A 25,368-nucleotide genomic window follows, 5' to 3' on the forward strand; every position below is an offset into this window, starting at 1 on the left:
GGTTCCTCAAAAATTAAAAATAGGACCACAATATTGTCCAGCATCCACTTCTGGATATATATCCAAAGGAAGTGAAGACAGAGAATTGAAGAGATATATGCACTTCCATGTTTATTGCAGCATTATTCGCAATAGCCAAGATATGGAAACAGCCTAAGTGTCAGTCCATGGCTAAACAGATAAAGATTTACTACACACACACACAAGGGAATATTTATATTATTCAGTCATGAGAAAGAAGAAAATCCTGCCATGTGTGTGTGACAACACAGATGGACCTTGAGCGTATTATGCTAAGTGAGATAAGTCAGACAGAGAAAGACAAATCTTGTATAATATCACTTATGTGTAGAATCTAAAAAGCCAAACTAGTAAAAACCAGAGAGTAGGATGCTTGTTACAAGGGGTTGGAAGGTGTAGGAATTAGGGAGATGTTGTTTAAGGGTACAAATGTGCAACCAGTAGATAAATAAGTCCTAGACATCTAATGTTCAGATAGTGATTATAAGCAACACACTGTGTTATAAACTTCAAATTTACCAAGACACTATATCTTAATTGTTCCCACCACAATAAAGAAATGATCTTGTGATGTGATAGAGGTGTTAGCTAACTCTATGTTGGTAATATTGCAATATATAAATGTATCAAATCAGCATGGTGTATACCTTAGACTTATGCAATGTTATATGTTAATTATGTCTCAGTAAATAAATAAAATGCACTTCTTACCTGGTTTCTACTTGTCGCTCACTTCTTACTCTTCATCTGACACTAGTTAATAATATCTTTGTATTATGAATAACTTTTATATTATGAACTGTATATGGATTATGAAGATCTCTTTTCTACTGATGCCATCTTAATGTGTGGATGTAGGACCAAATGTTCTAGTATTCAGTGTTTCCTCAGTGTTATGTTTTTCTCCCCAATGCCTTTGGACATATCTTTGGGCAGCAGATGAAATGAGATTTTACGTGTCGCAACTTCACACATTATTCAGGTTTCCCCTCTTTTTGGAATTCCTGTCCTACTGAATGTCACTATCGTACTTCTGTGTCAATGGGTGTCCTACTCATCCTTCTTCCTGCTGACATGAATGCAGTTCACCATGTCCTTTCAATTTATCCATTTAAATCTCTCTTCAATCTCAATTCTTTTTAATCCCCTACCAGCTCTCCAAAAGATTTTGCCTTCACCTTGTCTTTATTGGATTTCTATAATTGTCATCTCATCTACACTCATTCTTATTTTGTGCTTTCCATCTTCCCCAATGTCACTTAGATTTATGGCAGACTCAGAAACTCAGAACAACTTTTTCAACTGAAGATATCTAAAATATCTAGATAAATTTTTAAGACAGATTCTTTGGAGCCTCAAGGAATTTACTGGATAGTGAAGTAATATCTGATGGAAGAGGTAAATAAATTTTAAGCAACTGAAATATTTCCACTACAAATTAAAGCCAACATTTAAGACCTTGGCATACACCAAGGAGGGCAAATAAATTCACAATCAGACATATCATAGTGGAACTGCAGAAAATAAAACAAAACAGCAAAAACAAAGCATTTAGAGAAAAACAGATTTTATCTTCAAACAACTAATAATTAGAGAGAGGGCTGACTTCTCAGCAGCACTGATGGAAGCCAGAAGCCAGTGGAATGGAATTTTAAATATTGAAAGAAAATAGCTGACAAACTCGGATTCTATACAGAGTTAGATATCCTTAAAGAGTTACGGTGGAAGAAAAACATGATTGAAAAGAACACGTTGACAGAGTCTGCTACTTGGAAATGCACATTGAATGAACTACTAAAGCATGTTTTTTCAGGAGAAGGAAAATATCACCAACAGGTCCTTGCGGTATTTGAGAGGAGGGTCAGAGATTCTATTGATTTTGGTGCCATTTGTTAAGTAGAATATATGTTGCAATTTCTAATATAATGTCAAACAGAAGAGTAACTGTCCAACTAACAGAGAAAAAATGAAGTAACAAAAACACTTGATCATAGAGCTTATCAAAATTTGTGGGCTACACTGAAAGCAGTGCTTGAGGGAAATTTACATTGAATGCATATGTAAGAAAAAATTATCTGAAATCAATAATCTAAGTTTCCACCTTAGGAAATGAAGAGGAAATTAAATTTAAATATGCAAGAGAAAAGAAATAATGAAAACTAAAGCAGAAACCAATAAAATTGAAAACAGGAAATCAGTAGAGAAAATCAATAAAACCATAATTTGATTCTATGAAAATACCAACAAAAGTGATAATTCAGACTATGAAAAGAAAGAGGGAAGGCACAAATTACTAATACTGGAAATAAAATAGGGGTTATGAATATGAATCCTACAGACATTAAGAGGATGAAGAAAAGAGTACTATGAACAACTGTTTGCTCTCAAATTTGATAACCTAGATGAAATGCACTAGTTCCTTGGAAGACAACAAGCTATCATAGCTTACATGAAAGGAAATAGGTAATCTGAATAGGCCCGTGTGTATTAAAAAAAATTGAATCAATGATTAACAACCCATCCAAAACAGAAAGCATCAGTCCCAGTGGGATTCACTGGTGCATTCTACCAAACATTTAAGGAAGAAATTGTACCAAATATGTACAATCTCTTTCAGAGGACAGAAGCAGAGGGAATACTTCCTAATTTAATTCATGAGGTCAACATCACCCTGATACCAAAATCAGTCAAGGACATTACAAGAAAGAGAACTATAAACCTATATCCCTCATGAAAAAAAAGTAACAAATTAAATCTAATAATGTGTAAAAGAATAATCCACCACAACCAAGTGGGATTTATCTCAGGTATGCAAAAGTGATTCAACATTCAGAATCAATTAATGGAATACACCACAACAGACTAAGAAGAAATATCACATGATCATATCAATATATGGAGAAAAACTATTTGACAAAATCCAACACCCATTCATTATAAAAACTTTCAGCAAACTAGGAATAGAGGGGAATTTCTTGAAATTGATAAAAAGACACTAACAAAAACCCTACTGTTAACATCACACTTAATGGTAAGAACCTAGAAGCTTTCCTCTTAAAATGGAATTGGTAAAGGAATCCCGTTTCATCACTCCTATCACACATCCTGTTGGAAGAGTTAGCTAATAAGAAAAGGAAATAAAAATATACAGATTGGGAAAAAATAAATAGCACTGTATTTGTTTGTAGATGACATGATCGTCTATGTAAAAAATGCCAAAGAATCAACAACAGAAGAATCTCCTGGAACTGGTAAGTGAATATAGCAAGGTTGCAGGATGCAAGGGTTAACTTACAAAAATTATTGTTTTTTTATATGCTAGCAATAAACAATTGGAATTTGAGATTAAAAACACAATATCATTTAAATTAGCACCCTCAAAAAAGAAATACTTAGGTATAAACCTAATAAAATATGTTCAAGATCTATATAAGGAAAACCACAAAACCCTGATGAAAGAAATCAAAGAATATCTGCATAAATTTAGAGATATTTTGTGTTTAATATTAAGACCAATTCTTCCCAACTTAATCTATAGAGACAATGCAATCCCAGGCAAAACCCAGCAAGTTATTGTGTGGATATCAACAACTTGATTCTGAAGTTTACAAGGAAAGCAAAAGACCCAGAATAGCCAACAAAATATTGGGGGAAGAACAAAGTCAGTATACTGACACTCCCAGATTTCAAGACTTACTGTGAAGCTATGAAGGTGCTTTGTGACCACCTAGAGGGGTGGGATAGGGAGGGTGGGAGGGAGACGCAAGCGGGAGGAGCTATGGGGATATATGCATATGTATAGCTGATTCACTTCGTTATAAAGCAGAAGCTAACACACCATTGTAAAGCTATTATACTCCAATAAAGATTAAAAAAAAATAAAAGACAGTATGGTACTGGCAAAAGGAGACAAATAGAATTGATGAATGGGCTAGAAGATCCAGGAATAGACCCACACAAATGTAGTCAACTGATCTTGAGAAAGGAGTCAAGGTAGTCCAATGGAAGAAAGGATAGTCTTAACAAAGGGTGCTGGAATAACTGGACATCTACATGCAGAAAAATGAATCTAGGTACAGACCTTGCACTCCTCGCAAAATTAACTCAAAATGGATCGTATTACCTAAATCTAAAACGCAAAACTATGAAACTCCTAGAAGATAACATAGGAGAAAATGTAGGTGACCTTGGGATTGACGATGACACTTTAGATACAAAATCAAAAGCATGATCCATGAAAGAATAAGTTGATAAGTGGACTTCATTAATTTTAAAACTTCTGTTGTATGAAAGATGCTGTTTAATTAAAAAAAGGAAAGATAAGCCAAAGCCTGGGAGCAAGTCTTTGCAAACTATATATCTAATAAAAGGCTGGTATCCCAAATGTACAAAGAATCCTTAAAATTCAACAGTAAGAAAACAAGCAAGCCAATTAAAAATGGTGCAACATTTTTGAACAGATATTTTAACAAAAACATATACAAATGGCAAATAAACATGAAAAAATGCTCACCGTCTTAGTCATTAGAGAACTGCAAATTAAAACAAGATGCCACTACACACCAATTAGGATGGTTAAGAACCCTCATACATTGCTGGTAGGAATGCAAAATGTTACAGTTACTTTGGAAGACTGGTTGGCAGTTTCTTACAACAAAACAAAACAAAACCCTGTACTCCTACCGTATGATCCAGCAACAAAGCTACTTGGTATTTACTCAAATGAGTTGAAAACTTAAGTTTACACAAAACCTCCCCATGATGTCTATAGAAGCTTTATTCATATTTGCAAACTTGGATGCAAACAAGAGGTCCTTCAGTAGGTTAATAGATTAACAAACTGTGGTACATCCATACAATGGATTATTATTTAGCAAAAAAAGAATTGAGCTATAAAGCCATGAAAAGACATAGAAGAACCTTAAATCACATTGCTATGTGAAAGAAATCAGTCTGATAATGCTACATAATTTATGATTCCAACTATATGAAATAGTGGAAGCCAAAACTTTGGATACCGTAAAAAGATCCGTGGAAGCCAGGGGTTGTGGAGAGAAAAAAATGGTGCCAATAGACTTGCTTGATGCAGGGTTGCCACAAACCTTCAATTTGTAATAAAACACAATAGCCATGAAGTGCAATAAAATGAGATATGCCTAAGTACCTATTAGAATGGCCAAAATCCAGATCACTGGCAACTCCAGTTGCTGACAAGGGTCTGGCATGAAAGAAGCTCATATTCATTGCTTCTGGGAGTGCAAACGGAATAGCTACTTTGAAAGTCAGTTTGGTTCGTTCTTAGAAAACCAAATATTCTTTTTCCTTATGATTAGCAATCATGCTCCTTGGTATTTACCTAAATTATACCTCACAAAAGCTGGCACACAGATGTCCATAGCAGCTTTATTTATAATTTCAAAAACTTGGAAGTAACCAAGATATCCTTCAATAGGTCAATGGATAATAAACTGTGGTACATCTAGACAATGGAATATTATTCAGTTCAAAAAAAAATGAAAAGAATGAAGTGAAATTAAATGAAAAATGAGAAGACATGGAGGAAACTTAAAAGTATATTTCTAAGCGTAAAAAGCGAAACTAAAATGCCTACCTACATACTTTATGATTCCAACTGTATGACATTATGGAAAAGACAAAACTATGGTGTCAGCAGAAAGATGAGTGGTTACAAGGAAAGAATGAGTAGGAGGAGCACAGAGGATTTTTAGGGCAGTGAACCTATTCTGTATATTTAAGGGTTCATTACACTTCATTAGACGTTTTTCAAAACCCATAGAATGTGCAAGACCTATGTAAACTTCGTACTCTGAGTGATAATTGATTTTTCAATGTGGGTTCATCACTGTAACGGATGTGCCACTTTGTTGGGGGATGTTGATAATGCAGGAGATGACACGTGCGGGGGCAAGAGGTATATGGGAAATCTCTGTAACTTCTGCTTATTTATGTGTAAACCTAAAAGCTCTCTAAAAAATAAGTTCAATAAAAATAAAACAAAGTTTACAGAATTACTTGGTGAAATTGATAATCCACAACTACTTTGGCAAAGGTTTAGTATTTAGTATGTTTTTTGGTACCTGATAAAACAAACCAAGAAAAAATAAGTAAATACAGAGAGAACTCGAACAATATGATTAGCAACCCAACCTAATGTCCCCATGTAGAACACTGCTCACAACATGTTTTCATTGTGTTGCTAATGAGTTGTAGAAAGCCTTTAGGCTGGGCAGGGGACAGCCACGTGTTTGGGGATTGTTGGTGGATAGTTGAGGGGAGAGGAGAATAAAGTTGAATACCTGGGTGAGGGCATGAAGACATGCATTTGGAGAGCCAATCTAGGGATCAGCCTAAGACAGAGATGTGGTCTTCACCAGCCAGAACTCCCCATGAAGTTGGATCAAAACAGGATGTCCCAATTGGACTCATCACCTGATTTCCAAACCTCTCCCTCCTTTTGTTTTCCCATCACAACTCATCCTATTTTAATTTTTCCAGTGTCTCAGGTTCCAAATCATCACCTTTGACTTCTATCTCTCTTTAGCTCACTACAGTCAGACATCATATTCTCAAATTTTTCCATCCAGTTCAAACCCATGTACTACATATCATAGACTATGTGCCAGGTGTTCTGCTCAAAAATGGGGTTATAGGCATGAATAAGACATGGTCAGAGAGGGTTCTGCATCAGTCTAGGAGGAAGGAAATGATGAGAGTAGTCTAGGAGGAGGGAGAAACAGAGCTTTAATTGGAGCCCTAATCCTCATTAGATGACTTTACTTCTTGATTCTCTAGAGAATGCATAAGGTGTCATGAAATGTAGACAGTTCTGATGCTAATCATGGGAATCTTCTGAGGCATTCCTCATTTGTTTCTAACTTTTCTAGTTTCTCTTAGAGTTGTGTTTGGTTTTGGGTGCCCACTTTCTATCTGTGATCCAGTTCTTTCACTTTGTACTTGGTGTTGGTGTTTGGTGGTGTTGGATTAACTTCTGTGGGTAGGAATATGTCTCATACTAATTACAGACTCATTTCCAGTTCTGGCTCCTGTCTGGATTCAGCTTTAGACCACATATATCCCCCAATGATAATGAGGGGAGAGTGGTATGGGCACATTTGTTTTCTGGACACCTTATTTCATAGTTTTCCATCTATAACTTTTCATTTTGGGGCATCTACTATATATTGGGCATAGATTATCCTGTATATCACCTGTATCAATTTGCTCATGAGTCTATTACCTATTCCATATACACACTGCCACTGGGCCTTCATCTTTGCTCTGGTATATTCAATAATTTTTTTCCTCTCTTGTAATTCCTTTTCCACATTGCATCCAGAGTCATCCTTTTGACATCCAAATTTAAATCATGTATTGTTTTGTTTAGAAAACTGAAAATTCTACATTGTCTCGTGATAAAATTAAAATGGCTTATCATTCAAGGCCTTTATACTTTAACAAGAATCATACTCTGCCGTACCTTTCACAACCACTCCTTTTCCTTTTCCTAATACTTACCTCACTCTCTCCCTTAAAAACCACACTCTGCCATCTTCCTTCATTCTCATGGCATTCTTGACTCTAAATATTACCCTGGATGAGCCTTTCCTTCCCACCATTTCTGCCAGGGGTTCTATATTCCTTCTGCCCTAATTCAAGTTTTTCCTTATTTGTGAAGCCTTTCATTAATCTTTAGGTTGAGTACATAGCTCTCTTTTCTGAGCTATCAATAGCACCTTGTACTTATATATATATTATATAGATTTTCCAACAGTTTTTTTTTAAAGCTTTTTTTTAAAAATTTATTTTTGTCTTCATTGGGTCTTTGTTGCTGCACACGGGCTTTCTCTAGTTGTGGCAAGCGAGAGCTACTCTTTGTTGCAGTGTGCAGGCTTCTCATTGCGGTGGCTTCTCTCATTGCGGAGGCTTCTCTCATTGCGGAGCACAGGCTCTAGGCACGCAGGCTTCAGTAGTTGTGGCACGTGGGCTCAGTAGTTGTGGCTCCCGGGCTCTAGAGTGCAGGCTCAGTAGTTGTGGCGCACGGGCTCAGTTGCTCTGCGGCATGTGGGATCTTCCCAGACCAGGGCTCAAACCTGTGTCCCCTGCATTGGCAGGCGGATTCTTAACCACTGTGCCACCAGGGAAGCCCTCCAACTGTTTCTTAAATTACCTGTTTAGATCGTGTACTCCCCTTCTTCCCACACTTGTAGCTATTATGCATCAACCACCATGTCAAATTCATGTTTTGATCTTAAGAAGTCTTATAGTCTATCCTTGTGTCTCTGTTTTTAGTCTCTGCTCCTTTTGACTTTTTTCATCGCTGTTTCTTTTTCAGTCTCTGTGTCAATTCTTATACCCCTTTCTCTTCTATTTCCCTTCATTCTTACCAACTTGTCTCTTTAAGCCAAGCTCCTGTTTTCAAGTTGTTCCAGAGATATGTGCATATAGAATGGGTTCTTTTCCTGAGTCTCTTAGAGGTAAGGCTGACTGCTTTTAGTTTAGGCTTGGCTTCCTGTGTAGCACAGGGTCTGATTTAAAAATAAGATAAGGAAGTAAAAAAAAAAGAAAAAAAAGAAAAACTTTTTACTGTGTGTTAACATTTGTTATCTTGCAAAGACTCAAGGATCTTGAATTATGTGTTTAATAATGACTCAAGTTTAAAAATTATCATAAAAAGAGGACTACTGATTATAAGGTGGGTTGTCCTGTATGGGTCTGAGCGTGAGTGCCCCTGGGTGGGGCATCACACATATGAGCCCTATTCATCACCCAGCTGTCAGGGTCAGCCCTTCCTTCACTTCTACCAACTGCTGTGGAAAGGCTTTCAGTTTTATTTCTCTCTCCCTCTCTCATTTCCCAGAAACAATAGTTTTTTTTTTTCTTTTTAAGTCAGCAGTGCCTTGGCAATGATGGAAAACTTTTCCACATAAAGAAATGTTGCCATGTCTTATAGATCCTGTCTCAACTTCATTTTTGCAACAGAATTTTGATTTTATCTAAGTTGCTTTAACTTCCTAGAAATAAACATTTCTGCCTGGCCAGTGCTGTTTTTACATACTGTGACCCTAATTATAACTATAATTATGATGTCTAAAATTATAATAGAGCCTGAGAAGTTTTGGTTCATGCATATTCTTCTACAAAGGCTTGACTTAGAATATTATTTGACATTTATCATATGGTGATACTGCAGTCTTTTATTACTTTGCCTGGTGAAAGGTGCCTAAAGTCTTCTGGAGCTCTGATTACTGAGAGTTAGAGTGGCTAAGGGTCTATCTTTTGTGAGAAGCTCTCATTGAGATCAGAAATGGGTTAGGTGTAGGGGAGAAGAACAGTTGATAAAAGGGTTAGAAAAGAATCCAAGAGCGTTTTTAGGGAGGAATAAAATCTCAATCATAGGCCTTCAGTTCTTGGCTGGGTTGGGAGACCTTTCTTATAGACATGCTCTCAGTGCTTTCTCAGAGACCTCTGTAAACCTCTGTTATGCCCTCAGTGACCATATTTCATGGTATGATGGAACCAGCCTATACTGCCTAATGAGAACCAAATGTCAAATGTTCAGGAATTTTGTAAGGCAGTTATTAAGCACAGCCATTATGAAAAATAAATTATATAGGAGCACATCCACAAATATGAAAGGATAAGTAGCTCCAAGGGCGCATCCTACTGAAACAATAAACAAGCAAGAGAAAAAATGTCAGAATCAACTTTGTTGGAAATCTGGAAAATAATCAAAGGTCTATAGTAACCAAGTATCTGCTGATCAAGAAAAAGGCAACTTAAAAATGGTAGGGGAGTGTTGTGGCATTTTTACTTGCCTTTGGGCCACCTTCCTCCCCTGCTTGAGGGAATCTTGAAGATATCAGCCCATGTTCCCATTGTGAGACCCTTGTCCCTGATTTCAAAGGGAGAAGAGCAGACCTTGATCTCAGAGAATTGTGTTTGTCTATTTGGAGCCCTCTGGGGACTATCTGAAGGACTGACGACAGGCAGTTTTGTGTAGCACAGAGCTTCTTCAGGGCACAAAAGCAGCCAAGTGGAGGGCATTCCTTGCAAACAAGAAAGGTAAATGGACAACCCCTACTGTCTGGGGGAAGATGTTAAGGTTGAGACAAATAAAAGACATGCTGAAACTTGGTAGGAAAGACTGGTGAGAGAGATTTTGTGTGGAAGTGGAACAGTAAAAAGTTCCCTGTGTGTAGGATTTATACCTCTAAATGATCCTTAGGTTCAGAAGCAGAAAGTGAAGGCTAAGGCAGAGTTGTAAAGGGCCAGGTTAAGCATTGGAGGAATGCTAAACACTGAGCCAGTATGCAAAGCGAGGTGTTTTTTGTTTTGTTTGTTTGCTTGTTTTGTCTTTAGGCAAAAAAATCTCAGTCAACACATAGGCTCATGATAAGCTAAAGAACACATTTCAGAGAGCACAAACCACAAATATCTTTAGAGAAAAAGGTAGAAAAGTACTAAACATATAACCAAAACCCACAGGAACAAACCCTGAGCACGAGAAAGATTATGATTTCAAGTGTTACCTTATTATAACATTCAAAATGTTCGGTTTTCCACAAAACAAATTTTAAAACGTGCAAAGAAACAAGAAAATATGACCCATTCACAGAAAAATGAATAGAAACTATCATGAGGAATCAAGTCATAGAAGGTATTCAGCAAGGCCTTTAATTCATCTGGCTTAAATATGCTCAAAATGCTAACATCGATCATGGACAAAGATTCAATAACACCAGGGGAATGATGTGCCCCAAATAGTATATATCTCTGAAGAGATACAAATTATAAAAAGGGACCAAACAAATTCTGGGGTTAAAAATTACAATAACTGAAATGAAGAATTCACTAAGAATTTCAACATCAGATTACAGCAGGCAGAATTAAAAACCAGAGAAGTTGAAAATAGGTCATTTAAAATTATCCAGTTTGAGGAACATAAAGATGAAGGAGTGAACAAAAATGAAGAGAGCCTAGGAGACCTGTGGGACACCATCAAGCATACCACATACAGATAATGGAAGTTGCATAAGGAACAAGAGAGAGAAATGATGTAAAAGAATTTTGAAGAAACTATGCCCAAAAAGTCATAATTTGATTAAGTACATGAATTTACACATTTAAGAAGCTCAGTGAACTTTAGGGAGGAAAAACACAAGAGGTCCACACTGAGACACTTTATAATAAAACTTTTAAAGGCCAGAGACAGAGAGAATCTTGAAAGCAGCAATAAAGAAGTGACTGTCATATACAAGGGAGACTCAGTAAGAAAAAGACTGGATTTCTTAGCAGGAACCATGGAGGCCAGATGGCAGTGGGATGACATATTTAAAGTACATAGAGAAAGAGAAAACCCATAATTCTGTATCTGGCAAAACCATCATTCAAAAATAAAGAAGAGGGCTTCCCTGGTGGCGCAGTGGTTGGGAGTCCACCTGCCGATGCAGGGGACATGGGTTCGTGCCCCGGTCCGGGAAGATCCCACATGCCACGGAGAGGCTAGGCCCGTGAGCCATGGCCGCTGAGCCTGCACGTACGGAGCCTGTGCTCCGCAACGGGAGAGCCACAACAGTGAGAGGCCCGCGTACCGCAAAAATAAATAAATAAAATAAAGAAGAAGTTAAGACATTCCCAGATAAGCAAATGCTGAGGGAATTCATCACTAGTAGATATGTCCTACAGGAAATGCTAAAGGGAGTCCTTCAGGTGGAAATGAAAGGACACTTGGCAGTAACTTGAATCCACATGAAAAAATAACACAGGTAAAGAAATATATAAGCCACTATTATTGTATTTTTCATTTGTGACTCCTTTTTCTTTCCCAATTTGATTGAAAGACAAATGAATAAAATGATAATGATAAATCTATGTTAAATGAGCACACAAAGTAGAAAGATGTAATTTGTGACACAAAAACATAAAGGGGAGGAGGGATGGAGCAGTGTAGGATCCAAATTTTTATATACTTATGGAAGCTAATGTGATATTAATTCAACATAGATTGTTACAGGTTTGAGAGGCTAATTGTAAGCTCCAGGACAACCAATGCTAAAATAACTTTTAAAATATACAGAAAAGGAAATTAGAAAGGAATCAAAATCATACACTACAAAAAAATCAAACACAAAAGAAGGCAGTTAATGGAGACCTTGAGGAACAAAAAAGATATGAAACATATAAAAGACAAAGCAAAATGGCAGAGTAAGTGTTTCTTTATCAGTAATTTTTGTAAATGGATTAAACTCTTTCATTAAAAGGTAAATATTCTCGTAATAGAGTGAAAAACAAAATGCAGTTATATGCTGTCTGGAAAAGACTCATTTTATATCCAAGACATATAGGACAAAAGTGCAAAGATAGAAAAGGTCACTCCAGGCAAATAGTTACTAAAAGAGAACTGAGGTATCTATGCTAAGATCAGACAAAATAGACTTTTAAGTCAAAAGTTGTTACAAGAGACGAGGAAGAACACTAAATATTGATAGAAGTGTCAACCCATCAAGAAGATATAAAACTTATAAACCTATGAACCTAACAACAGAACTCCAAACCATAGGAAGCAAACATTGAGAAGTGAAGACAGAAATAGACAGTTCTGAAATAATAGTTGGAGATTTCATTGCTGTGCTTTCAATAATGGATAAAAACAACTAGGTAGAAGATCAGCAAGGAAACAGGGTAGTTGAACAACACTGTAAACCAGCTAGATCTGATAGACGTAAACAGACTCTCCATCCAACAACAGCTAGCAGTGTTTCTGCTGAACAAATTTTCTCAAGAACTTTGTGGATCTTCTAAAGATTTCAGTGGGGTTCACTCCTTTAGACAAAAGCCACTTCTATGGTTCTTTTCCAGACAAACCCTTCTGGAAAAGCCTTGGCCTCCTGCTGAGATGGTAGGAAACAGTGACCAAAGCCTTGGCCTCCCGCTGAGATAGTAGGGAACAGTGACCTTAAGCTTCCTAGAGGACTTCTAATTTCGTTGATATCTGTGAGGCAAACGCTTATCTTCTTGACCATTTTTGTGCCTGATTCCTTTACCTTTTAATCTTTCTGAGGTTTTAGGAAAAGGTTGTACAATCATAATCAACAGAGATTCAAGACTGTGAATCTCTTTATTCTAATGGGTTTTGCCCTTTGCAGAGGCTGAGAAATTTCAAAATTGTAAGGCCTTGGCTCCTTTTTGTTTAACAGTTCTTTCCCCAATTTATCTTTCATTTCTCACATTTTATCATAAGCAGCAAGAAGAAATCAGGAGGCACTTTTAACACCTCACTTGGAAGTCTCCCTAACTATAAAGCCAGCTTTTAAGTATTTCCTTGTACATAACTCCAGGACATAATTTTGCTAAGCTTTCTATCACTACATAACAAGAATCCTCTTCCTTCTGTTTCTAATAACATGTCCCTCAATTTCTTCTGAGCCCTCACTGCAGGATACCTAAAGTCTGGATTTCTTCTAACAGTCTGTCGAAGGTATATAGGCTTTCTCTGTCATGCTCTTCAAAGTTCTTCTAGCTTCTGCTCACTTGCCTGATTCCAAAGCTGTTCCCAAGTTTTAGGTACCACTTCTAGGCACCAAAATCTGTATTATTTTTATATTATCGTATAATAGATTGCCACAAACTTAGTATCTTAAAAAACACACACATTATATCACAATTTCTGTCAGGAGTCTGACATGGCTTAGCTGGGTCCTCTGCTCAAGGTCTTACAAGGCAGCACTCCAGGTGTTGACTGAGCTGTATTTTCATCTAGAGCCTCAACTGGAGAAAAGCTGCTTTCAGCTTATACATGTTGACACAATTCATCTCCTTATGATTTTAGGACTGTCCACAGTTCCTTGCCACAATATCTTTTCTGTAGGCCCTCCTTCAACATGGTAGCTTACTTCTTTAAGCCAGCGGGAGGGAAAATTATCTCTAAAGAAAGGCCGAGTCGCTCTTTAAGGTCTTTTCCCTGATTAAGTCAAGCCTAGCCAGGATAATATTCCTTTTGGCTAATGCAAAATCAACTGATTCTGGACCTTAATTTCATCTGAAAAATTCCTTCATCTATGCCACATTCTATTAGCTAGCAGCAGGGGGAGGGCATTCCATAGGCCTCGAATCATGGAGCTACCCTCATCTGTGTGCCAAGTGACAAAATATGTAACATGCTCAGCCCAGTGTTGGACCTATTCTAAGGGTTCAATCAATGTTAACTCCTCCTATCATTTAATGTTTTTAAAGCCCTGTTGAAACCACAGTCTCAGTGCCCAAAGGAATGTGGGACTCAATGAGGTAAATCCCACTGAAGGGGAGGAGGACCTAAAGGAGGTTTCCACCACTAAGCCAAGGGAGAATCTGATTCTCCTAGTAATAAGAGCATGCCTCACATTTTAGGAAAATCTGGAGAGAGGAGCTGTTAGTGAGGACTTGAAGAGCTAAACCAGAGAACTTAGAAGGAATACATAGGAAGATTAGGTTCCAGGGAACTTTTCAGTGCATCAAGGTAGAGTATAGAAAAGGAATTAAGGGAAGCATAGCCCAGGGAGTGTATGCCAAGGAAACAAGTAGGATGGCTGTTATCTGGGGAGACATATAACCTTCAAGACATCCTTTTAGTTGGCCAAAGGGACTTGGAGTTTAGGTGGCTCAGGATTGCAGCTGAGCTATTCTGTACATGGAATTCATTTGGTGCCTACACCTATTCCAGGTGGTAGAGGCAAATTTTCAGAGAGGATATCTAATTAAGATTGGCCTAGGAACCAAAGTAACCAGAAAAGTGGCAAGTGTAATGGGGAAAACATCATGAAAAGAGACAAGGGCTGCTTGAATGGGATGAATAAGGCCCAAGGGCCATAGGATCCTATAGGACCAGGAATGGACATGTAGGAAAATGAGAAGCTCCCCAAGGTAGAGGAGCAGGCTCTAATCTGCAGGAGACTATGAAAACTGAAAGTAGAATGGCAGACCCACCACTCCAGGGAGCATAAATATAGGGTTTGATGACAATATATCAAGTACAATAAAGATTGGGAAGCTTACATACATTGGGGAATGAAAGGATCAGTCAAGACAGAAGGGTCTAAATTAAGGCCATGCTTTTTTTTTTCTTTCTTTCTTTTAAAATTTTAACTAGAAACTACATACCACAGCTGCAGTCAGGAATGCTGATCCTGAAGGTTAACTTTCAGAGGTGGCTTCCTGTCTCCTGGTGCTTCTGCCATGAGATAATGGGAAATATCAGCCATAGAAATTGCTGCAACATGGAAAATAACTTTCATCATTTTGGTGTAGACTGAAAGTTAAGGGAGATGCTGTGTCTCTTTTCTGCTAATGTTTTAGTTATTTTCTTGTTGTCTCAGAACGAGGAGTCTCTTTCCTTTAGGAAATGTGGGAGACTGTAACCCAAAGAAAGCCTCTTCAGCCTTTGAAATCCCATAGCCATTGACCTCCAAATAGGTTAGGAAGGAACCAAAAGGGTAGGACAGTAGCTGCAGCTGCTTTTTCTTTCTAAGACTTAGAACTAAGCCTGTTGAGCTAGAATTCTCATAGCTGTCGTTTCAAGGGCACAGACAAAGGCACATAGGGAGGAGGGCAGACTCCTCAATGATTGTCTCCACTGGACAGGCTGGTTCAGATTTGGACAGATATTGTCCTGACACTGGAGTTGGGGAGTCTGTGTGTCCTGTTACACTGTCAGGCTCTTCTCACTCTGCATGAGTAAGTCTGCTGGGCATTGGATAGGAGTTGAATGTGTCAGAAGACATTTTTCAAGATGACCTTCCCGGAAGGGAGCTAGCAGACCATGGATATATCCCCACATTAGGAGGTGATCTGCCAGTGATTTGGGAGCATTGGTTTATACCACAGTGGACACAACCTTTGCTCACTAAGCAGAATGGTACAAGTAAGACTTTATATTGACTAGAGAAAGTGTATTGTGGAAATCAATCCATATATTTAGTCCTTGCTAAAGACTGAGTCCCTGGTATTTATGTAACCTAACAAAATGATCTCTGCTGAAGACTAATGCAGTGGCCTTTACTAGGTGTATGTAGGTCCAGACACACTAGTATTTTCCTCAGAAGTAAATCAGTTTTACAGTTAAGGTGTATACCAGGATCCCTCCTTCCCACCCCTGTCTAGAGTGTCTGGGAAGAAATCCTTGAAGTCACATAAAAATTCAACTTTGTGAGTTCCAGCAAGGATCTATTAACAGTCGAAGACTTACATCCTTGTTCAAGGCCATGTTGTGTCTTTTCACTGACTTATTCTCTAAGAAAAATACATGTAAAATAGTGTGTATATCTGAGTGCTGTGTATAAGGCACTTGTTCCAATAGTTGCCCAAGGCAACAAGCCATTCTTTGTAGCTTTGTGTGCCTCAGAGCTGATACTGGGGTTGTCAATGAAAGAGAAGTAGAGATATGGGTAGTAGGAAGAAGGATGAGGAGAAGAAAAGATGTCTTTTAGTTCTTGTCTACTTCAGTGTTGCCTACAGTGAAGGACTTGTGGCCAAGAGGTAGATTATTTGCCCATACTTTGTGGTGCTGGAAAGATTTTGACAATGATTTCTCCACCTAGCTTATCATACAGTTTTGGTCTGTTTGAATGCCAAATTATAGAGATAGATTTAAAGAAGGCAGAAACTGCAGCAAATTAATGGCGGTGTTAAGGATTGTAATGTCCTCACTCCCCTGACGGATCGAACTGGACTTGGTTTTAAACCAATTTAAAGTTAAAAGTATGAGTTAATCTTTCAAAGTAGTTGTTCTCAGTCTTTATTTTGGATAATAACCACCTGAGGACATCTTAAAAATGTGGGTTCCCAGCCCCACTCACAGAGAATCTGACATGGGATGTCTAGCTTATTGCTCAGGAACTAAGGTTTTTATAAACCCCCCAACTTTAATTTTATAAATGCTACCAAGTGTTCAATCATATTTTGAAAAAAAAAAACCAACCCTATTCTAAGGAGACATTTTTAATGGAGAAAAGATGGGACTGAAAAAACTAAATTTGCCATTCCTGTTGGCCTGAACATGAAGATATCTCCTTTGAGATTCTTTACTTCTTAGTTTCCAACTGAAGTGTTCTTTCTGTCTCAGTATTTGAATGAATACACATGAAGGTTCCACTACTATGCTAGAATGTTCAACTGAGGGATCTTTAAGAATTTAACTTCAAAGGATAAAGACATGGAAAGGGCTATGAAGAGCTATAAAGCTCATTAAGGAGACAGGCAGGCTAGATCCAGAAATGCTGCCAACATGTGACTGAGTCTAATATGGTTTTCAGAAGGAGAGATCAGAAAGGATGTTTGAGAAAAACCATCAAAGAAACAATAGAAGAATATTTCCCAGAGCGGCAGTATGGCCTGATTCTCCATAATGAAAATATACATCAAATGTTGTACAGAATTAATAACAACAACAGTAACAACAACTCTAATATATCCTGGAAATATTCTCCTATTCTTAGAATAAAGAGTTTGAGTATTAAACAAATGAAAAATCTGGTTTATTTACAGATAAGTTTAAAGCAGACTGATATCAGAGAAACAATAGAAGAATCTAGGGAGCTCCTCTTTGTTGACCATCCCTTCTCTCTGTACCCATCATGATAATGTGCCTTTGAGTGAACTAGATCATACAAGTACCATGGATTGGAAGTTTGGCAAAGATTTAAAATTTCAGCATTTATTTCACACATATTTATTGAGGGCTATCATCATGCTGGGAAATGTTTTAAGTATTGTGTGTTGATTGATGAATAAGGCAGGTTAGATACCTGCCCTTACCCCTAGTGGAGGGAAGCAAACCATAAACTTGTAAGTATTTGAATAAGCAAAATAATTTCAGATTATTTTAAGTGCTAGGAAAGAAACAAGCAGATAATGGGATGGAGACTAACTTGAGGCTGCTTTCGATATGTAGTTAGAGAATGTGCGTTCAAAGGCTCTGCTGCTAATCGTGAGCTGCTTTAGACTCTTTATGTAGTGTCCAGCCTTTCCCAGTTTCTGTCAAATATAATGATCCACCAATGCCACTTCTGAGTATTTATCTAAAGGAAAAGAAAATATTAATTTGAAAAAATCCTCCCTCTCCCCCACCAGGTTCATTCCAGCATTATTTACAATAACCAAAGTTGGAAACAACATGAATGTCCATTGATGGATGAATGGATAAAGAAAATGTGGTACATTTCTAATGGAATATTATACAGCAGTAAAAAAAAAAAAGGAAGGGGGCTTCCCTGGTGGCGCAGTGGCTGAGAGTCTGCCTGCCGATGCAGGGGACACGGGTTCTTGCCCCAGTCCAGAAGGATCCCACATGCTGCGGAGTGGCTAGGCCCGTGAGCCACGGCCGCTGAGCCTGCGCGTCCGGAGCCTGTGCTCCGCAACGGGAGAGGTCACAACAGTGAGAGGCCCGCGTACCGCAAAAAAAAAAAAAAAAAAAAAGGAAGGAAATTCTGCCATCTGTAACAACATGGTTGGACCTTGATGGCATTATGTTAAGTAAAATAAGTCAGACAAAGATAAATACCATATGATCTTACTTGCATATGGAAATGAAAACAAAGCAAAACCAAAAACAAACTAAATGATACAGAGAACAGGTTGGTGGTTGCCAGAGGTGGGGGAGAGGGAGGGCAAAATGGGTGAAGGACAAAGGCTGAAATTTCCAGTTATAAAATGAATGAGTCCTGGGGATGTTAATGTGCAGCATGATGACTATAGTTGATAATACTGTATCGTGTATTTGAAAGTTTCTAAGAGGAAGACCTTAAAATTTTTCATCATAAGGAAAAATAAACTATAACTGTGTGGTGATGGATGTTAACTAGACTTTGGTTATCATCTTGGAATATATACACATATGGAATCATGTTGCACAACAGAATAATATTATATGTGAATTATAGCTCAATAAAAAAAAGTAATAAAATTTTAGCTTGCCTCTTAGTCTCTGCCTCCTATTATAGATTTTATTATTCCTTTAGCTCCTCTTTGGACTTGTTGGATTAACTGTGTTGAACAGCTTATCCAGTTAGAAACTCATCCTGAATTCCTAAGTCTAGCCATTTGGGGGTATCCATTCCTTTTTGATGGGGAAATGGTGATGTGGGCACCTTTTATTTCTTGGAAGCCCATTTTCCCTACTTTTTCCCCTAAACTGTGGTCCTTGTTAGTTACTTACTAAATGCTCGGCATTAGTTTGCTCTATTTGTTTGACTGCTCTATGAGAAGCTCTTGAATCTGTTATCTCTATCCTTGTTGTGGTCCATCTTTCACATTGCATCCTGAAACTTGTAGGTAAATCATTTACTTGTTTACAAAACTTGAAAACCCTTCATTGGTTTATGATATGATCAAATTACTGGGCCCTGGCATTCAAGACCCCTCACAATCTGGCAACAATTAACCCAATTCCTTTCACAACCACTCTTTTTCCTTTTCCTAACATCTAGTTCACTTACTTCTCTTAGAAACTATACTCTGTCATCTGTCCTCAGTCTCACAGTTTTCTTAACCCTGTATGTTGAGGGGGAGCAGAATATGCCACCTCCAAATCCGCCACTTTGGCATGTGGACTGTTTTGAGCTGAAGGCAATTAAGACCCAGCAGACTCAGGAAAACTTTTTTTAATTTTTTTTTTTTGCGGTACGCGGGCCTCCCACCGTTGTGGCCTCTCCCGTTGCGGAGCACTGGCTCCGGACGCTCAGGCTCAGCGGCCATGGCTCACGGGCCCAGCCGCTCTGCAGCACGTGGGATCCTCCGGACCGGGGCACGAACCCGTGTCCCCTGCATCGGCAGGCGGACTCCCAACCACTGCACCACCAGGGAAGCCCCAGGAAAACTTTTTACCTCTCCTTGAACTGCCTAAAAGAATCATATAGAGGGCCTGTACCAGAGAGAGCTATTACCAGAGACAACTTTTTATATCAGAAAGATGTACCTGCATGGCATGGCAAACATTTGCTTACCAATCATTTGCTCTTCTCATCTTGTGAACTGTCTTCCTCGCCTTTGAAGCCCTACACTCCTACTTCCTTCTCCTTAGCTTGGGATAGTATATATGCCTCAACTGCCAGATTGCTTTGAGTCTTCATGTCTTGGTGGGGATCTTGTAAGTATATAATTAAACTTAATTTTCTCCCGTTAATCTGTTTTATGTCAACTCAGTTATTAAACCAGCCAAAAAATCTAGAAGGGAAATTGTTTCCTCCCCTAAAATATTATGTTACATGAGCACTTCCCAGGACACTATGCTTCTAACCCAATTCAGGTTTCTCCTTATTTGTGAAGCCTTCCTTTATTCTTCCAGGTTGAGTTAGTTCCTCTCTTCTCTGTGCTTACCATAGCACCTGTTACTTACATGAATCATAATAACAAAGTTAAACTTTTCTTGAGTCCTTTACTCCTGGAAAGCAGTGATGGTTAAAGAAATCCATCCACCCTTTTGTGTTCTGAGAATTAGTTTACTGCAAAGAGCCACCTTTCCCCATATGACTTATATAAACTCATCTGTGTGTCCCTTTATTACTTATAGGGAGGCCAGACACAGACCGCCCCCCCACACCTTTTAAATTTATTTATTTATTTATTTCTATACAGTAAGTCTTTGTTGGTTACCTATTTTAAATATAGCAGCAGACACAGACCCTTTAAATTCCATTCTTTGCCTCATAAAGGATTCACTGAGCTGTTTGTCCCCCTGATCAATTGGAAAGTGTTTGAAACTAAACATTAGTTAAAATTCTCTCCTTTTCAGTCCCCTTAACTTTGACTCACCCTCCTCCTGACCCTGCATACAACCTCTCCTTAATGATCCCTCCTAAGGATAAAATATTCCCTGATTATCCCACTCCCTCTATACTGTGTTCTTCTTAGCCTGCTGACCCTTTCCTCTAAAAGAATATTCCTTTCTGCCTGACCTTTGAGATGCTTGAAGCTCTATGTTTGGATTATTTTCTCTATTACAATAGTCTCTTTCCCCTATTGCAATAATCCTTTCAAATAGTCTCTTTTTACCTAAGTCTAGATTTATTTTTAGTTGACAATAAAAATTACCAAGTTGTTTGTTTCGATAATGTACTCCCTCTCCCCCAGATTTGGAGCTGTTTATTGGAACAAGGAGAAAGCCAGGTTCCTATTTGTGTTCTTAGCATGCCTTAATCTGCCTGTGTCTCTGACTGTCCCTATGCCTGTTTCCATCTATTTCTGTTTTTATTTTAGTCTCTGAGTATGTCATTGTATCTCTTTGTCTGTCCCATTTCCGTCCTTTTCCTTCACCTACCTGTCTTCTTGAGGCCAAGCTCCTGTCTTCAGGTTGCTCCAGAGATATTACAGAGAAAGTAGAGCTGGTTCTTTCCCGGAGTCTGGTATTTTGCTGACTGAAATCTTCAGCCTAGATTTCAGCTGCGTCTGTGTCAAAGGGCCTTATTTTATCCTCCAGACAGGAAGTGAAAAACTGGTTTTACTTTCGGTTTTGTTTTTTCTCCGTTTAAAAGAAATCAGCTGATTTAAAGGAATCCTGCTTATTTATTTATTCATTAATTCATTTATTTGTTTATATTGTGATTCCTGGGCGTTAAAATAACTGCAAATGGAAGACTAATGTTGGTATATGTGTGTGCATGCATGTGTGAATCAGTGGTGGAATGGGGTGAGCACCAGATAAAGAACATGGGAGAAACAGGATAGGGAAAGAATTTAGGAGAAGAGACATGGGCACATTCGAGTGTCTTCCTCAGGGAAGTTGCTTTAACTGCTTTACTGTTCTAGCTCTCAAGTCACCCAAGGACAAAGAGGAAGCATGCTCTCAGTGCTAATGAAACTTCTTAGGTTTTATTTCCTATAAAAGATCTCTCTAGAACTTGCTGTTTTTTTGTTTGTTTGTTTTGTTTTTTGTGGTTGATTTGAAAATTAACCATGTTTCCAACATTGTATTAGCTGATTTGGATGATTCAACACCACCGCAAGATAAATTCTTAACAGCATGTTGTGTGTTTATGGTGAGAAAGAGAATTTTACAGTTGTCTATATTTTATATTAGAGCTTTTTAGTAATGTTAAAAACCTGACTGTTTTCTCTCACACCTAAATCCCATGTAAAGCATTTTGTTTCATTGATTATTATCTTACTGCATGATTTAATTCATTATAATTTTGCTTGTAGATCAGTACCTCCTGCTCCTGTGTTCTTCAGTTTCAAGCTTTATATGTCTACACACGTCTTCTTGGAGGTGAACATCATACTCATTTTTCCCAGGTCCTCTAGAAAGTCTACCCACATTGTTTCATATTTCCCCTTACCACTCCCAGTACACCTGCACATCTCCACTACATGGACCTATACTGAGCTCTTCTGCACTGTGCTCTCAGAGCAGTTATACCACTCTTAATGATGCTCCTATCATGTTGTGCTGCACTGTAGCTGTTGCTTGTCTATCTGATTTCTCCCATCCCCCAAACCTGAAACATCCCACCTCCCTGTGTTCGTCCCAGTTGTGGGGGATCTGTCTTCTTCATCATTATATCCCAGATGTAGTGCATGAAACATATAGATGAACAAAATGTGTGATGATTGAATAAGGAAATTATCATATCTGTCAGAGCTTGTTTCCTTAGTTATATGTGAGGATATTAATATTATATATTAATATATAGTATTATATATATTAATATATATAATATATTAATATAATATATATTAATATATTAGTATATAATATTAATATATAATATTATATATTAATATATATTATATAATATTAATATTAATTTCAGTGAGTTGACATGAGGCACAAAGAAGGTATAAGGGCAGTTGGCATGGTGTGCTAACAATAAGACTTCACTTTTCCTACTTTTAGAATAGGAGTGTAGGTGTTTTCTAGTAAACAAGAGTATAAATGTCAGTCATTAATTTGAGTCCGGGATCCAACAGTGACTAGCTATGTTTGCTTACGTCTTGAGTGTGGAGAGGGCGACCGAAGTAATGAGAAGCAGCCAGGTGGTGGAATGAATTTGTGCCAGTAGCACTACCCACCTCACATACATTAATGAGGATAAAATGAGATAGGTTAATCCCACCCTGTGCTTGGCCTGCAGCAGACATTCAAATATGAATTCTTTTTTCCCCAGCACATAATTTGTTTGAAGATCTAATCTGTCAGAACAAGAAACATCAAGTGGAGTGTCTTCAGCTGCAGTGCTCCTTCCAGTGTTTAATTTGATTAAGATTTCAGTAAATGTGTAAATTAATGAAGGAATTAAAGCAATCCCATAGAATCAAAATCAGATTCACAAACAGGTTCATTTCACCACACAGTTACCGCCTGTTCCTCCAGGTCAACCCCCAATACAGAGGACAGACTCTTGGTTTCATCTTTTGGTTTTCTCTCAATTCCAAGAAATGTTTGTTTTTAACGTGAACTTCGGTTAAATGATTAGTGAATGTTTTTTGAAAGATGTTTTCTCCAGGCTTTTTTGTTTCTTTTTTTACTGCCAGTTTTTAACTTATGTTCTCTTTAAAAAATTATAGCCTTATTCTGAATAAACTGAGGGAAAAGGAATTCACCCAGACCTCTGCAGTGATACTAGAGAGAGCCAGTAATCCACCCAGGGTTCCATCCAGGACTGAAACTAGAGTGAGGCAAGAGAGGAACCCAGGGTAGAATGGAAATTGAGAGTGAGAGAGTGCTTAAATTTTGTACTCTAGGTGCCTCACTTGCTTCACCCTAATTTCAGCCCTACTTTCAGCTTCGGCTAAAAATCCTGAGGAATGGGCCAGTCCATCTCTAATCCATTGATTACAGAGAGAAGGGCAGCTGAGATCACTGAGTCTCTCTTGCCTGGCATTTTCCCCTGACCCTTTCCTTTTAGCTGGCTCATCTTTGGCTAAGAGAATATGTCTTTTGAGGGAGTCTTTTGAAATCTGGTGGGTGATACTTGCCAACGAAGAAAGGGGGTGGGTGGTATTTCTCCTCTTGCCCTCTTCTTTCTTTTGCCTAGTCAAATAATTAAAATGACATAAGACAGATTAACAGTAGAAAATCAAATTTAATACATATATATGGAGGATTAACATAAGCATGAGAAATTTGAAAGACAGTAAGGCAAGATGAGGTACATTTATTTATTTTACAGGACTAAGGAGAAGGAGGTAGGGGTCTGGGATTTCAAAGGGAAGTAAGGTGATTCACAGGGAAATGTAGAGATTTAATGTTTGTTAAACAAATGTTTACTGGGCCATCTAGAGAGAATGGGATACAGAAGGACTTTGATTAAACTGTCCTTGCTACCACTACGCTGTCTACCACTCCTAGTTCATAATATACTGTAGTTATCTATAGTGTCATATAGTTATCTATAGTGATATCTCCCTCCTGGAACAGTCTGTCTATATTAAATTATCTTAGGCAGTTAGGTGGAAGTTCCAAGATTCTTCCTGAGTGTTTTGGACCTTGCTTGTCTGGAAATAATCTGCATGGCAGCGTGGCACATCTTGGGGCAAGCTTCACTGAATCCCATCAAAAGAGAGGAAGACAGGGAAGAAAAATCAGATAACCTAGGTGTTTTAGTAAAAACACAGTTTTCCTTTGTTTCAGTGCCAGATGCATGGAGGGGTTTCCCCACAGCAAGCAATTCTGCAACACCAGCCTGTTGTCCTACAATTTAACTTGATTCTGACACTATGTATCTTCCTAGATATACTGTTGGATCCCACAGTTTAAGGGCTCAGTCCCAGGAGACTGCTGCTGGTTTCAGATGCCAATTGCAAGTAGTAGGTCCCCAGATTACCCTCAAATTCTGTCTGACTTGGCTACAAATCAGAAGTTCCCAAGACCGCCTCTTCAGGTTTGATATATTTGCTAGAGCGGCTCAAGGAACTCAGGGAACACTTACTTATGTTTACTAAAGGTCTGGGTGGGTTCTGAGTGCAGGAGATTCTGTCTCTGTGGAGTTAGGGTACATCACCCTCTTGGTATGTGGATGTGTTCACCAAACTGAAACTCTCCAAACCCCATGCTGTTGGGATTTTATGGAGGCTATCACACATAATATTGATCTATTGTTAATTTCATTTCCAACCCCTCTCTCCTCTCTGGAGAATGGAGGGTGGAGGCCTGAAAATATGAAACTTCTAATCATGGCTTTGTCTTTCTGGTGACCATCACCCATCCAGGAGCCCACCCAGAGTTGCCTCATTAGAACAAAATATACTTCTACCACTCTTATAACTTAGGAATTTATGAGTTTGAAGAACCCTGTGTCAGGAACTGGGACAAAGATCAAGTATATATTTCTTATTATAAATCACTATATCATAAAGGGA

At 38.2% G+C, this 25,368-nt stretch overlaps 1 protein-coding gene across 1 annotated transcript in view; it reads right to left on the reverse strand.

Moving 5' to 3' along the window:
* LOC309826059 (interferon-induced very large GTPase 1-like) overlaps positions 1-21,395 on the reverse strand; it is a 31,401-nt gene extending 10,006 nt beyond the window's left edge. The window contains exons 1-2 of the mRNA XM_082660035.1: positions 21,329-21,395; positions 15,178-15,247 (exon numbers count right to left, since the gene is read on the reverse strand). The gene's annotated coding sequence lies outside the window, so the exon portion shown is untranslated. The remainder of the gene's footprint in view (positions 1-15,177; positions 15,248-21,328) is intronic.
* Positions 21,396-25,368: the final 3,973 nt, after the last annotated feature.

The sequence above is a fragment of the Grampus griseus genome, assembly GCF_964374135.1.
Source record: "Grampus griseus genome assembly, chromosome: 8".
NCBI lineage: Eukaryota > Metazoa > Chordata > Mammalia > Artiodactyla > Delphinidae > Grampus > Grampus griseus.